Source organism: Anomaloglossus baeobatrachus, chromosome 11 (genome assembly GCF_048569485.1).
Source record: "Anomaloglossus baeobatrachus isolate aAnoBae1 chromosome 11, aAnoBae1.hap1, whole genome shotgun sequence".
NCBI lineage: Eukaryota > Metazoa > Chordata > Amphibia > Anura > Aromobatidae > Anomaloglossus > Anomaloglossus baeobatrachus.
The window spans coordinates 108,793,512-108,806,803 of NC_134363.1; positions in this window are offsets into that span (position 1 = coordinate 108,793,512).

The following is a 13,292-nucleotide window of genomic DNA, read 5'->3' on the forward strand; positions in this document are numbered from 1 at the left end:
AAACTCCACTGTATAATACCCATGGACTGGTCAAAACAGGTCAAAAAATCATAAGCCCGCATTAACAAATGGATTTAAGGATTCATGATGCCCTATACTTGAAGTAAACATATATAAGGCTCTAATGAAAATTCAAACTTCCTTTTTTCCAAATGCAGGGTTACTTAGTAAACAATAGACATAGCTACATCTCATGTGGTAAGTGATAATTAAGTGCAAAATACCATATAACAATTCCCTATGCCACTATGGGATTCTCAATCTATTTAGTACATTCCCAAATTTTGTGGATATGCAAACGGATTGTAATACTATTAGGGTTGCACCATAATGCGCCACCCAGCTTTCAATGAGAGTAGTGAACCCACTGAACCACCACAGAAATAACTAATGTCCGTTACCTATTAGGAGACCTGAATTCCACGTCCTGCGACCCCAACACGTGTTTCGCCTTTTCTTCTTCAGGGGGTGTGTGTTGGGGTAGGGGGACTTGGTCTTTATATAGCGCGCTGCCTAATTATGTGAACTCCACTCACCCGTGTTGTACGGCGCGGCGTCGGAAGGCCAGGACTGCAGGAAATACAAGGAACTTCCGCCCGGCGGCTCTGACCCGCATACTGCGTTCCATCTGTCATCTGACAACGGAGGCAGCGCGTGGCCAATTCTAGCCGCCGGGCAGAAGTCGCAATCCGAGCCATTCCTGCCCTGCGCATCACACCGTGAGGGCAGTACACATAAAACTGCAAGACAGCGAGGAATTTTAACATAAGGGAACAACCCTCCTCAATACAATATGAATCTTAATATCTATTCAGCGGGCATATAAACTCTTAAGGAGTAAAGTGCATTGCAAAATGTCAAAAAAATATATATATATAAATAGTGTATGTAAATACGTGCATATATATAGTGTACCTACAGTGACGGATTCAATGATAAAGTGTCAGAAAGTGCATATAAATAAATAAATAAATAAATATAATAGATCTAAGATATGAATTGGTGATAAGATGAATTTTACATAAAATAAATAATGGTGAATAAACATTTTATAAATATGATAAAATATGTGACAGTGCTACTTCATAACTATAAGATCAATTAATACAAATACTTTTCAACCCCGTCTGATCATAGAAACATATAATACTATCCTCACATGAAATCTTAAAAAAAATTTAAAAACATATTTTTATTAGTACATAGTTAACTTAACATTTATACAATTCATCATACACACTCCAAATAAACCCCACCGCCCCCAAAAAACAGATGAGAGGAATGTTCCACGTCGATCATCCCAAACGGAGATGAAGGAGGTGGAGCAACCACCCACCCAAAATAGAAAACTATAATACACAGTAGAAGGTTACATCCGATATCGATTAATAATAAAAAACTAGTGTTTTAGGGGTGGGTGGTTTAGGTTTTATTTATGCTTTTATTGTATTTTAACATGTACTTTCTTCTCTTTTGTGTAGAATATCCATATGTATGAAAATATTTCTGGATTTGAGAAGAATCGATATCGGATGTAACCTTCTACTGTGTATTATAGTTTTCTATTTTGGGTGGGTGGTTGCTCCACCTCCTTCATCTCCGTTTGGGATGATCGACGTGGAACATTCCTCTCATCTGTTTTTTGGGGGCGGTGGGGTTTATTTGGAGTGTGTATGATGAATTGTATAAATGTTAAGTTAACTATGTACTAATAAAAATATGTTTTTAAATTTTTTTTAAGATTTCATGTGAGGATAGTATTATATGTTTCTATGATCAGACGGGGTTGAAAAGTATTTGTATTAATTGATCTTATAGTTATGAAGTAGCACTGTCACATATTTTATCATATTTATAAAATGTTTATTCACCATTATTTATTTTATGTAAAATTCATCTTATCACCAATTCATATCTTAGATCTATTATATTTATTTATTTATTTATTTATATGCACTTTCTGACACTTTATCATTGAATCCGTCACTGTAGGTACACTATATATATGCACGTATTTACATACACTATTTATATATATATATATATATATTTTTGACATTTTGCAATGCACTTTACTCCTTAAGAGTTTATATGCCCGCTGAATAGATATTAAGATTCATATTGTATTGAGGAGGGTTGTTCCCTTATGTTAAAATTCCTCGCTGTCTTGCAGTTTTATGTGTACTGACCTCACAGTGTGATGCGCGGGTCAGGAATGGCTCGGATTGCGACTTCTGCCCGGCGGCTAGAATTGGCCACGCGCTGCCTCCGTTGTCAGATGACAGATGGAACGCAGTATGCGGGTCAGAGCCGCCGGGCGGAAGTTCCTTGTATTTCCTGCAGTCCTGGCCTTCCGACGCCGCGCCGTACAACACGGGTGAGTGGAGTTCACATAATTAGGCAGCGCGCTATATAAAGACCAAGTCCCCCTACCCCAACACACGCCCCCTGAAGAAGAAAAGGCGAAACATGTGTTGGGGTCGCAGGACGTGGAATTCAGGTCTCCTAATAGGTAACGGACATTAGTTATTTCTGTGGTGGTTCAGTGGGTTCACTACTCTCATTGAAAGCTGGGTGGCGCATTATGGTGCAACCCTAATAGTATTACAATCCGTTTGCATATCCACAAAATTTGGGAATGTACTAAATAGATTGAGAATCCCATAGTGGCATAGGGAATTGTTATATGGTATTTTGCACTTAATTATCACTTACCACATGAGATGTAGCTATGTCTATTGTTTACTAAGTAACCCTGCATTTGGAAAAAAGGAAGTTTGAATTTTCATTAGAGCCTTATATATGTTTACTTCAAGTATAGGGCATCATGAATCCTTAAATCCATTTGTTAATGCGGGCTTATGATTTTTTGACCTGTTTTGACCAGTCCATGGGTATTATACAGTGGAGTTTTGTATATATGTATTTTTTAATAGAGAAAATATTTCAATAAAGAAAAAGTATTTTTACTTCTGACTTTCTTGAGCTTTTCTAAAATTAGTATACACAGACAGACAGTATAGACAGAAATTATACACAGACAGATAGTATACACAGATAGTATACACAGACAGTATACACATACAGTATATGACTCGCCCACCCCAGGGCTATGGGACACCCGGTGCCGGACTAGTCCGGGGGGGTCATCAGTGGTGGCGGGGCCCGACTCCGTGACCCTGGCGGAAGTCAATTAATATGGCTTCAGTGGGGGGTGATTATAGTTTATATTCTTGACGCCACCTGTGGTTTGCGGCTATTAAGCTGCCGCTGCTGTATGGGGTCTCTGGGGCTGGTGGAATGGCAGCTTGGATGGTCCTGCTCCCCACAGGTGGAGCGGTGCCCCGGTGCAACTATTGGTGCTTGTAAGTGTCGATGTAGTTGCGGTGTAATGCAGGGCCGACAGGGCGGTGAAAGGACCGGACACAAACAACAGTCTCTTTACCTTCTCCTCTTTTACTGTGCAAACTGTGTGGTTAGTCCTGGGAGACCGTTACAGGTGGTAGAGGGCTCCGGCCGGCCTTGAAGTAACTGAGGTATCTTTTTGGCCAGCTGAGTATGAGGCCTACTCCCTGCTCTTTCTTTGTTTTCATAGGACCCTGCACTCTGAGTTAGCAATGGCCCTCTTGCTGCTGAGACCGGTGGTACGTCCCTCTCCCTGTGTGGTAGGCTGTGCAAGCCCTCTCTGATGCTTCTTTGCTGGTGTCCACACCGGGCCCTGGTGATGCAGCTGTACCTTCAGGTTGGCTTTGGGGGGCCAGGAGACCTGCAGTCCTCATGCCCTTCGGATTCGGCTACCAGGGAAGGGTTTTACACCCTGGCAACCACAAACTCCGATGTCTAAGTCTCTTCTGTGCCTCTCTGCCAATCCTGCTTCACTGGGCCAAGCTATTCCAGGTCTAGGCCCCAGTCCACAGGACAGCACTACTCTGCGTTTTCACTCTCCAGACTTCCCTAACAGACTGAACACTAACTCCTCCCTCAGGTCAGGCTTGAGGAATGCTCCCTGGAACTCCAGGTTCAGAGCTCCCTCTGCTGGCCCGAGGGAGAAACTGCGTTGGATGTTGGTACTTACTGGCCAATGATTTCCCCAATTACCTCCAGGCTCAGCATTAACCCTTTGGAGGGGCAATGCTGTTGTGGCGACCAGGTCCTGGGGCGCCACATATACACAGACAGATAGACAGACAATACACAGCTACATATTTCACACTATACAAGACACACATATCTTATACATAACAGATAAAGACAGCACATATCACATGACCACATTATACTCACCTCCTTCTTAGCCTCCTGGAGGTCAGAAGGTCTTTAGAAGTAGCTTCTCCAGCTGCAGCAGTGCAGGCACCCCTCCACCCTCTCTGTGTGGTGAAAATGGAAGCAGAGAGGACACAGAGGAGGGGAGGGCACCCTGTGCTGGAGCCTGTGCACCACAGGAGAAGCAAGTGACAGTGAACTGCTGCTTTCTGCGGCACTTCATCTGCTGTATGCCGGAAGGGGCCCTGTGCGATTGGTTTCCATGGTACTCACCTACCCTGTGCTCCCCTGGCATCCTCTTGTGATGCTGGGAACTGACCAGGGTGTAAGCGGGGCAGCGCATGGCGTCAGTGTCATACGTAGCCACTTACAGCAGCATCAGCTGTCAGTATATTCTCTGCACCCCATGTGCAGGATCGTGTACATGGGGAGCAATATTCATGGCCTTAATTGGCGGCCAGTACATCGCAGTACAGGGACCCGATGGATCTCCGTGCTGCGATCAATTTCAGCCGGATGCGTGCACGTGGACACACATCCATCTGATCTGAATCTGGCTGGGCCCTGCGGGCTCTTGAACCCCCGGGCCCACAATAGTTACACCCCCTGCACATACTTATTTCCTTTGTGTGTATTGGAACAACACAAAACACAGGAAAAAAAGGTAAATTGGACATAATCTCCCACAAAACTTCAGAAATGGGTGAGACAAAGTTGATGGCACCCCTTTGGAATAAATAACTGAAATCAATCGATTCCTATAACCTTCAACAAGCTTCTTACATCTCTCACTTGGAATTTTGGACCACTCCTCTTTTCTTTTGCAAATTGTTCCAGGTCTCTCATATGTGAAGGTGCCGTCTCCCAACAGCAATTTTAACCCCTTCACCCCCATTTTTCCAGGATTTTTTTTTTGCTCCCTTTCTTCCAAGAGCCATAACTTTTTTACTTTTCCGTCAATCTTGCCATATGAGGACTTGTTTTTTGCAGGATGAGTTGTACTATTAAATGAAACTATAGCTTCCCTGATACCCTCAGGGTACTACAGGGAACTGCATCCTCCTAAGAATGCAGGACTTACCCCCTGGGACCTGCAGTACCAGTGCCGATTCCACAAACACACATCTAAAATCCTAGTTCTCCTATCCACACTGGGCATAAAGGGTCAACCATGTAAACAGGGCCGTATTTGCCCCTAGGCACCCGTGTCCCCATGCCTGGGGCGGCGCGTTCCAGGGAGCGGCACTTTCTGACACAAAAAAAATATTCTTTTTCCATCCTCCCCCCCTCCGTTAGACAGTCTAATGAATCCGCTATGATTTTGAAGGGGGGGGGGTCAGAGGAGCACCTCTATTTATTTGTAGCCGTGTCTTTAAGACGCAAATACAAATAAATACACTGCGGCCGCCGAGCACAGGGAGCTGTATAATAAATAAATATATAAATAAATAAATATATAAAAAAAATATATAAAAACATATATCAACATGTTGATATATGTTTTTATATATTTTTTTGCTATATATATGATCTTCACTTATTAATTATTAATTATTAATCAATGGTCATTTATATGTACCACATATGTATATTAAATTATGTATGTCTTTTCACGCAGTTATTTTTATGATGCATTTATTATTTATCTTACATTTATATGTGTCACATATGTATATTAAATTATGTACATTTTTCTATGTTTTTATTTTTATAATGCATTTATTATTTTTCACTTAATCATGTGTTTAATCATACTATACACTAATTGTATATTATACTTATATAATTCATATTTCTTCATCTTTAGTTACACATTTAATTACACCGTTTTTTTATATACAAATTCCCCTTATAAATACAATATCTTTGGTCAGCTTACATAATTATCCCTTTATTCATTTATATTGTAATATCTTTGGAATATAATTTCTACATGAGGAATTTACTTGCATCTGTGTATTGCCTTCTCTGAATAATGCGCATTTGCGTTATCATGACGCTGCGACCTCCAAACAGTGGTATTCTGTGACGCGATGGGACTTCCATTATCTTTGATTAATGGAACGCAACATGCGGTCCACCTCCACTGCGCGGAAATCACCTTTATGAGCAGCGTCGTGACTCGTACTATGCGCAAACATATACCGGTGTTGGCAATTCATGCATTATCTGAACACACTATAAAAGCTTTGCAGCCCCTCACCCTGACACGCCTCCCGAAGAAGCAGTGGCGAAACATGTTGGGGTGACGGGACGTGGACTGCAGTAATCTTATATAGGTATATGCCTTTCTTTGCTTCTCCCATATTCATGTAACTATATATGACTGGGTCATTTAATTACTATCAGGGCTGAGCTAGATTATCGGCATACCTTTCTATTTAACTGATTTGGTGACTGTTAGTGATCCTAACACGGCACTTAGCACTTTTTCTGCATTATGCTGCAGCGATCTGACAACTTATGCTGCTGATACTTACAAGCACTATTCACTTTTTAATTTACTAGTTGCGATTCTGAAAGTTATCAGCACCATATTTATTATAAATTTATACATATATATTACATTCTATTTATTAATACAAGCACTAAGCACTTTGCATGGTTTTTGTTTATTTATTTGAATGTTGTATTTTGCTTGATGTTATGGATCACTGTTACTTCAAACCACCATGATTTATACTTCTTGTCCACGTTTCTGGTTGTTATAATGTGGTATTATCTTACATGAATTTTTACAATTTTTAATATAAATACTGTTTAATAAAAAATAAAATTTTAATTATTGATTTATTTCTGTAGCTTTATTGGTTTGATATACCTTTTTCAAACCTGATGTACAACTAAGAAGAATTAGTTTACGTGTTCAACTCCCGGCCGTCCCGGTAAAGAATTTAATTTAATTTCTTTTTAATTTTAAATTACATTATTATTTATAATTATAATTTAATTTAATCTTGCACTGAGGAGAGGAGCCGGACATCAGCTGTGAGCCGCGGGACACACCTCTAAAATCGGAGCAGTTCACGGAATAAGGCTGCATAGCTCTCTCCTCTCTCTACTTTCTCTCCTTTCTCTCCTCTCTCCCCTTTCTTTCCTCTCTCTCTTCTCTATCCTCTCTCTCTCTCTCTCTTCTCTCTCTATCTCTTTCTCAGACCTGGCGATGATCAGCTGATGCGGTCACCTGAAGGAATCACCTGACACTATAAGTCGAGCGGTGAGGCCGGCTTTTTACCGCCCGGCCGGCTAAACTATCAGCTGCTGCTGTCAGCTGATTGTATAAAAGCCGTTTATACAATCAGCTGCTGTGTCATGTGATTCAGGGCCTGGAACCTGACACATCATCTGATTGCTTTGCCTTCCAGCAAACCGATCAGATGATATTGGATCCGGATTGGATGGCGCGGGACCCTTGACCCAGGATTACTGCAGAGGGGGGGTTCATATTTCAATAAAGATGGAGTCACTGTTGTGGATGTCAGTTATGCTTTTGCTGCTGTGAGGCTCCCTCTTGTGGCCAGGAATGGTTTGGTCAGAGACCAGGTGTGTTGAGCAATGGGCGTTTCCATTACTAACTCTCTGCTTATTTAAACCCTGGTCTGATAGCAGGCTATGCCGGATGTCAGTTGTTCTTTGTACATCAGCCGGCTTCATCCTGCTCCAGACCACATCTACCCCAGATAAGTGCTTGGCTCTTTATTTGTTGTTTGGTTCTTTTTGCCCTTATCTTAGTTTGTCATTTGCTGTGGTTGTTTTCAGTTTATTTGCATGCAGGGATCTTCCCTCTCAGTCGCTTAGCTGGGAAGCTCCCTGCAGCTATGTTTGGAGTATTGCTCCTATTAGTCCATGTGTTTGTTGCTTCTTGAATTTGTAATGATTCCTGCTTTCTGTTCATTGGTATGACAAGAACGCCTGGTATAGGACGGAGTTCAGATCTAGCGATCTGAGGGCTTTTAGTACTATCAGGTTTTTGGATTTTTGCAGGGTTTTTCTCTGGCCACCATCAGTCCCTTTCCTATCCTGTCCTATTTAGTCAGTAGGGGATCACCTTTTGCTACTCCTATCATCTATCTGTGTATTGTGTTTTCCTATATCACCGCAGTCTTTGAATGTGGTGGCTTGCTATTCTTTATCTATTTTCTGAGGCAGAGAGTTATTCATCTTTCCTTCCTTTAGGATAGCTGGTTCTCCGGCTGGGTTCGCTGTGCACAGGATGTTAGTTCACCCCTCGGCTACTTCTTTCTAGTGTTGATGGTTAGTAAGGGGATGGTGGCCAGATTAGTTGCCAATGCTCTTGTCACCTTTTACCAATGATTTATGGTGGTCTTCCATGGTTCAGGATCATAACAGTACATTCGGCCAACAAATTTAAAGGGTACTCTTAGGAAGGAAACAAAAAAAAAATCTGCTGAAATTTTATTTTTTTTTTTTATGGGGTTTTCCTCTTTTTCTTTGGGTGGATGATTTATTTTTTCTAGCATGGATGAACTGGGTGAGGGTGTTGCTCATCTTGATGCTAAGGTTCATTGTGGCGCCCCTGAGGCTTCCGTCGCCACAGGTCATTGCACCCCATCAGCGGTGTGATGCCCCATTCTGGGAGAGGAAGAGAGTGAACTCCGGTTCCCTGGTAAATCCACACTACACCCATTGTTAGGTACATACTGGGACCAGGGAAAGTGGCAGGCAACCCTCCCATGCTGCATGCTGAGAGGGGCTGTAAGACCCATCCCTGCTCCCATAGGGTGGTAGCTTAGCAACTGGGGAGGTGGGAGGAGCCACCAGAGAGCAGATAGAGAAAGGAAGGTCAAGTTAGTTTCAGTTTACCTCAGGGAGTGAAAGAGTGAGGAGCCAGCATGTAGTTGGAGAAGAAGAACGAGAGCAAGGAGGGAGGAGGAGGCCTGCTGGAGGCAGGCAAGGAGGAGAAAGAAAGAAAGAAAGAAAGAAAGAAAGAAAGAAGGAAAGAAAGGCTCCAAGTCAGTCAGGAGCAGAGAACCAGAAGGAGACGCTTCCTGGTGAAGAACCTGGGACCCAGAGGTCCGGGTGACACCACGCAGAGACAGAAGGAGTCTCAGGGCCGCGGGTAGTCCTGGAGGTACCACGAGCTGTCCTTGTTGGGTACCGAAGCCGAGGGCCCAGAGGCGCTACGAGTAGCTGCAGGCTGCGGTGGCCTGGTCCACAGTGACATCGGTGGAGTGATTAGCTGCGACAGGGGACGGTCCCTAGAGACTGGAGGAGTGAAAAGACAATCTCCAAACAGTAAAAACCGAGGCCCAGGGACGTTGCAAGCTCCCAGGGCCAGAACCCAGAGCAGCCCTTCAGAAAAGGGGTAATCAGCCGACAGGTGACCCCCCAGCCTGGAGGCTGTAATGGAGGCCAAGCCAGGGCCATCCTAACTCGGGCAAGGCTAGTGAAGACAGCAGAAGAAAGAGACACTAAGAGAGAGGGTACCGGATTTCACACTCTGAATCACCCAGAAGACGGAGGTCCCTGACAGTGGTCTCAGCAGTCCAAGGGTCCTGCCTGCCCTGAAAAGAACTGTGAGTAAAGAACTTGAACTGCACCCTTGGAGTTGCCTCTGTCATTTCACCTGCATAGACACTCACAAGCACCAACTGTGCCCCGGGCATTGCTCCACCTGTGGGGAGCAGTACTACCATTGCTGCCACAACATCATCCCGGAGGCCTCACACAGCAGCGGCGGCTTATTAGCCGCATACCACAGGTGGCGTCACGAACACACACTTTAACAACCAAGCCACATATTTCAACTGACACCCACCAGGGCCACGGAGCCGGGCCCAGCCACCACTGACTACCACCGGACTAGTCCGGCCCGGCACCGGGTGTCCCATAGCCCTGGGGTGGGCGAGTCAACTTTTGGCGTCACGAACAGGATTTCGTGCCCGGTCTAACCGGGTACTGTGCGCCTGAAGAACTGTGTGACAGACTGTGTACTTTACTGAGAAACCACCGCCATTAGCGCTGCTGAGAGCGGGAAGAAGGGGGGCGTGCAAGAAGAAAGGGCGCGAAGAGAAGCCCCGCCCCCTTGTCCAAGAAAAGCGCGCGAAGCGGTGCCCGCCATAGAAGGCGGAGGAAGAAAAGATGGCGCGTGAAGAAGCTAAAAGGATGGACGCCGAGCAACGAGCGGCCAGAGGAGGAGTGGCCGAGCCGGGACACGCACCTCAGAACCGGGTTGTGTCCTGCGTCCTGGAGAGCGGAGAAGATCCAGCCGCCGCTGCAGAGCCGGGTAAAGAGAGTGACACCCCCAGCCGGCGGAGCCCGGATTGCCCGGTGGGGTTCCTGCCCGGTCCTCCTGCAGGCGCGCGTGCCACGACCGCAGCTCCGATACCAGCACCCTGCAGCAAGACAGCGACCACCAGAACACCGGAGATGCAACTGAGGGGTGAGTCATTTAATGCCCCTGCCGGCGCGAGAGCCCCAACCCCCGCTGCCATGCCCGCGGTCCCTGGAGAGATGCCCGACACGGCGACGCCGATCCGGGCCGCAGCTACGCCAGGTGCGGCCCGCCAAGATCTCACCGCAGCAGCGACTCCAACCCAGGCCGCCGCCATGCCAGGCGCGGCCCGCCAAGACAAGGAGGCAGCCCCAGAAGAGCCAGAGTGGCGCCGTATGGCTGGTAACCCCCTGCAAGCCAGCAGCCTCGCGCCAGCCAGTAACCCTATGCAAGCCAGCAGCACTACCTCAGAGCAGGCCCAGGCCGCAGCATCTTGCAGCAGGCCTGCTACAGCCACGCAGGAGACGCAGACTGTGCTGACCGCTGTCTACCTGCTGCCAGGTGGGGAGCCGGAGAAGAATCCCTACAAGTAAAGATGAAGAGATGCTGAACTGTAGATAGCCCCTGTCTGCCCCTCATTCTTTTCGAAGATGACACCCTTTCCTGCTGTGTTTTGCCCCTTATTCTTTTTGAAGACGTCACCCCCCATGTTATGTGCTACCGGGCCACTGAACTGGAATGTGGGCCCCGGTGGAAGTGTATGTGTTATGTCCTACCAGGCCACTGGACTTAGTGGCTGGTATGTTGTTTATGTGTCCTATGTAACCAGGCCATTGGACTTAATGGCTGGTTGATTTGTCCCATTAGTGTTTGATTGAAAGAAACGAACTGCCGGGCTACTGGACTTGTTGTAGCCGAAAATGTAGATAGTTGCACCCGTTGTGCCCCCTACCAGAATTATGGGGGAAGTGCCCAAACTGTGCAATGAACTGAAAGTGCACACATAGTTTCTTTATAAGAAGTTTGCAACGTTAAAGTGATTGTGCCTCCCATAAAGGGAAGAAATGTTTTATTGTTTTATGTTTTGCATACCAAAAATGTTTTGCAGTTTCTCCACATGTTTTTGTTGTTTTTCAGCCCGAGGACGTGCTGGGATTTGCTGTGGGGGAGTGTGGCGCCCCTGAGGCTTCCGTCGCCACAGGTCATTGCACCCCATCAGCGGTGTGATGCCCCATTCTGGGAGAGGAAGAGAGTGAACTCCGGTTCCCTGGTAAATCCACACTACACCCATTGTTAGGTACATACTGGGACCAGGGAAAGTGGCAGGCAACCCTCCCATGCTGCATGCTGAGAGGGGCTGTAAGACCCATCCCTGCTCCCATAGGGTGGTAGCTTAGCAACTGGGGAGGTGGGAGGAGCCACCAGAGAGCAGATAGAGAAAGGAAGGTCAAGTTAGTTTCAGTTTACCTCAGGGAGTGAAAGAGTGAGGAGCCAGCATGTAGTTGGAGAAGAAGAACGAGAGCAAGGAGGGAGGAGGAGGCCTGCTGGAGGCAGGCAAGGAGGAGAAAGAAAGAAAGAAAGAAAGAAGGAAAGAAAGGCTCCAAGTCAGTCAGGAGCAGAGAACCAGAAGGAGACGCTTCCTGGTGAAGAACCTGGGACCCAGAGGTCCGGGTGACACCACGCAGAGACAGAAGGAGTCGCAGGGCCGCGGGTAGTCCTGGAGGTACCACGAGCTGTCCTTGTTGGGTACCGAAGCCGAGGGCCCAGAGGCGCTACGAGTAGCTGCAGGCTGCGGTGGCCTGGTCCACAGTGACATCGGTGGAGTGATTAGCTGCGACAGGGGACGGTCCCTAGAGACTGGAGGAGTGAAAAGACAATCTCCAAACAGTAAAAACCGAGGCCCAGGGACGTTGCAAGCTCCCAGGGCCAGAACCCAGAGCAGCCCTTCAGAAAAGGGGTAATCAGCCGACAGGTGACCCCCCAGCCTGGAGGCTGTAATGGAGGCCAAGCCAGGGCCATCCTAACTCGGGCAAGGCTAGTGAAGACAGCAGAAGAAAGAGACACTAAGAGAGAGGGTACCGGATTTCACACTCTGAATCACCCAGAAGACGGAGGTCCCTGACAGTGGTCTCAGCAGTCCAAGGGTCCTGCCTGCCCTGAAAAGAACTGTGAGTAAAGAACTTGAACTGCACCCTTGGAGTTGCCTCTGTCATTTCACCTGCATAGACACTCACAAGCACCAACTGTGCCCCGGGCATTGCTCCACCTGTGGGGAGCAGTACTACCATTGCTGCCACAACATCATCCCGGAGGCCTCACACAGCAGCGGCGGCTTATTAGCCGCATACCACAGGTGGCGTCACGAACACACACTTTAACAACCAAGCCACATATTTCAACTGACACCCACCAGGGCCACGGAGCCGGGCCCAGCCACCACTGACTACCACCGGACTAGTCCGGCCCGGCACCGGGTGTCCCATAGCCCTGGGGTGGGCGAGTCATCATCGTATAGAGTCTTATCTTGCACAGACTCCCCTTGCAGAGCCTAAGATTCCCGTTCCTGAATTTTTTTCGGGAGATAGGTCGAGATTTTTGAGCTTCAAAAATAATTGTAAATTATTTTTTGACCTGCGCCCTAAGTCCTCAGGGAATCCCGTACAGCATGTCAAGATTGTCATCTTCCTGCTGCGTAGAGACCCTCAGGACTGGGCCTTCTCTTGGCGTCTGATGATCCGATTCTCAGTGATGTGAATTCCTTTTTTCAGGCCTTGGGTTTATTATATGACGAACC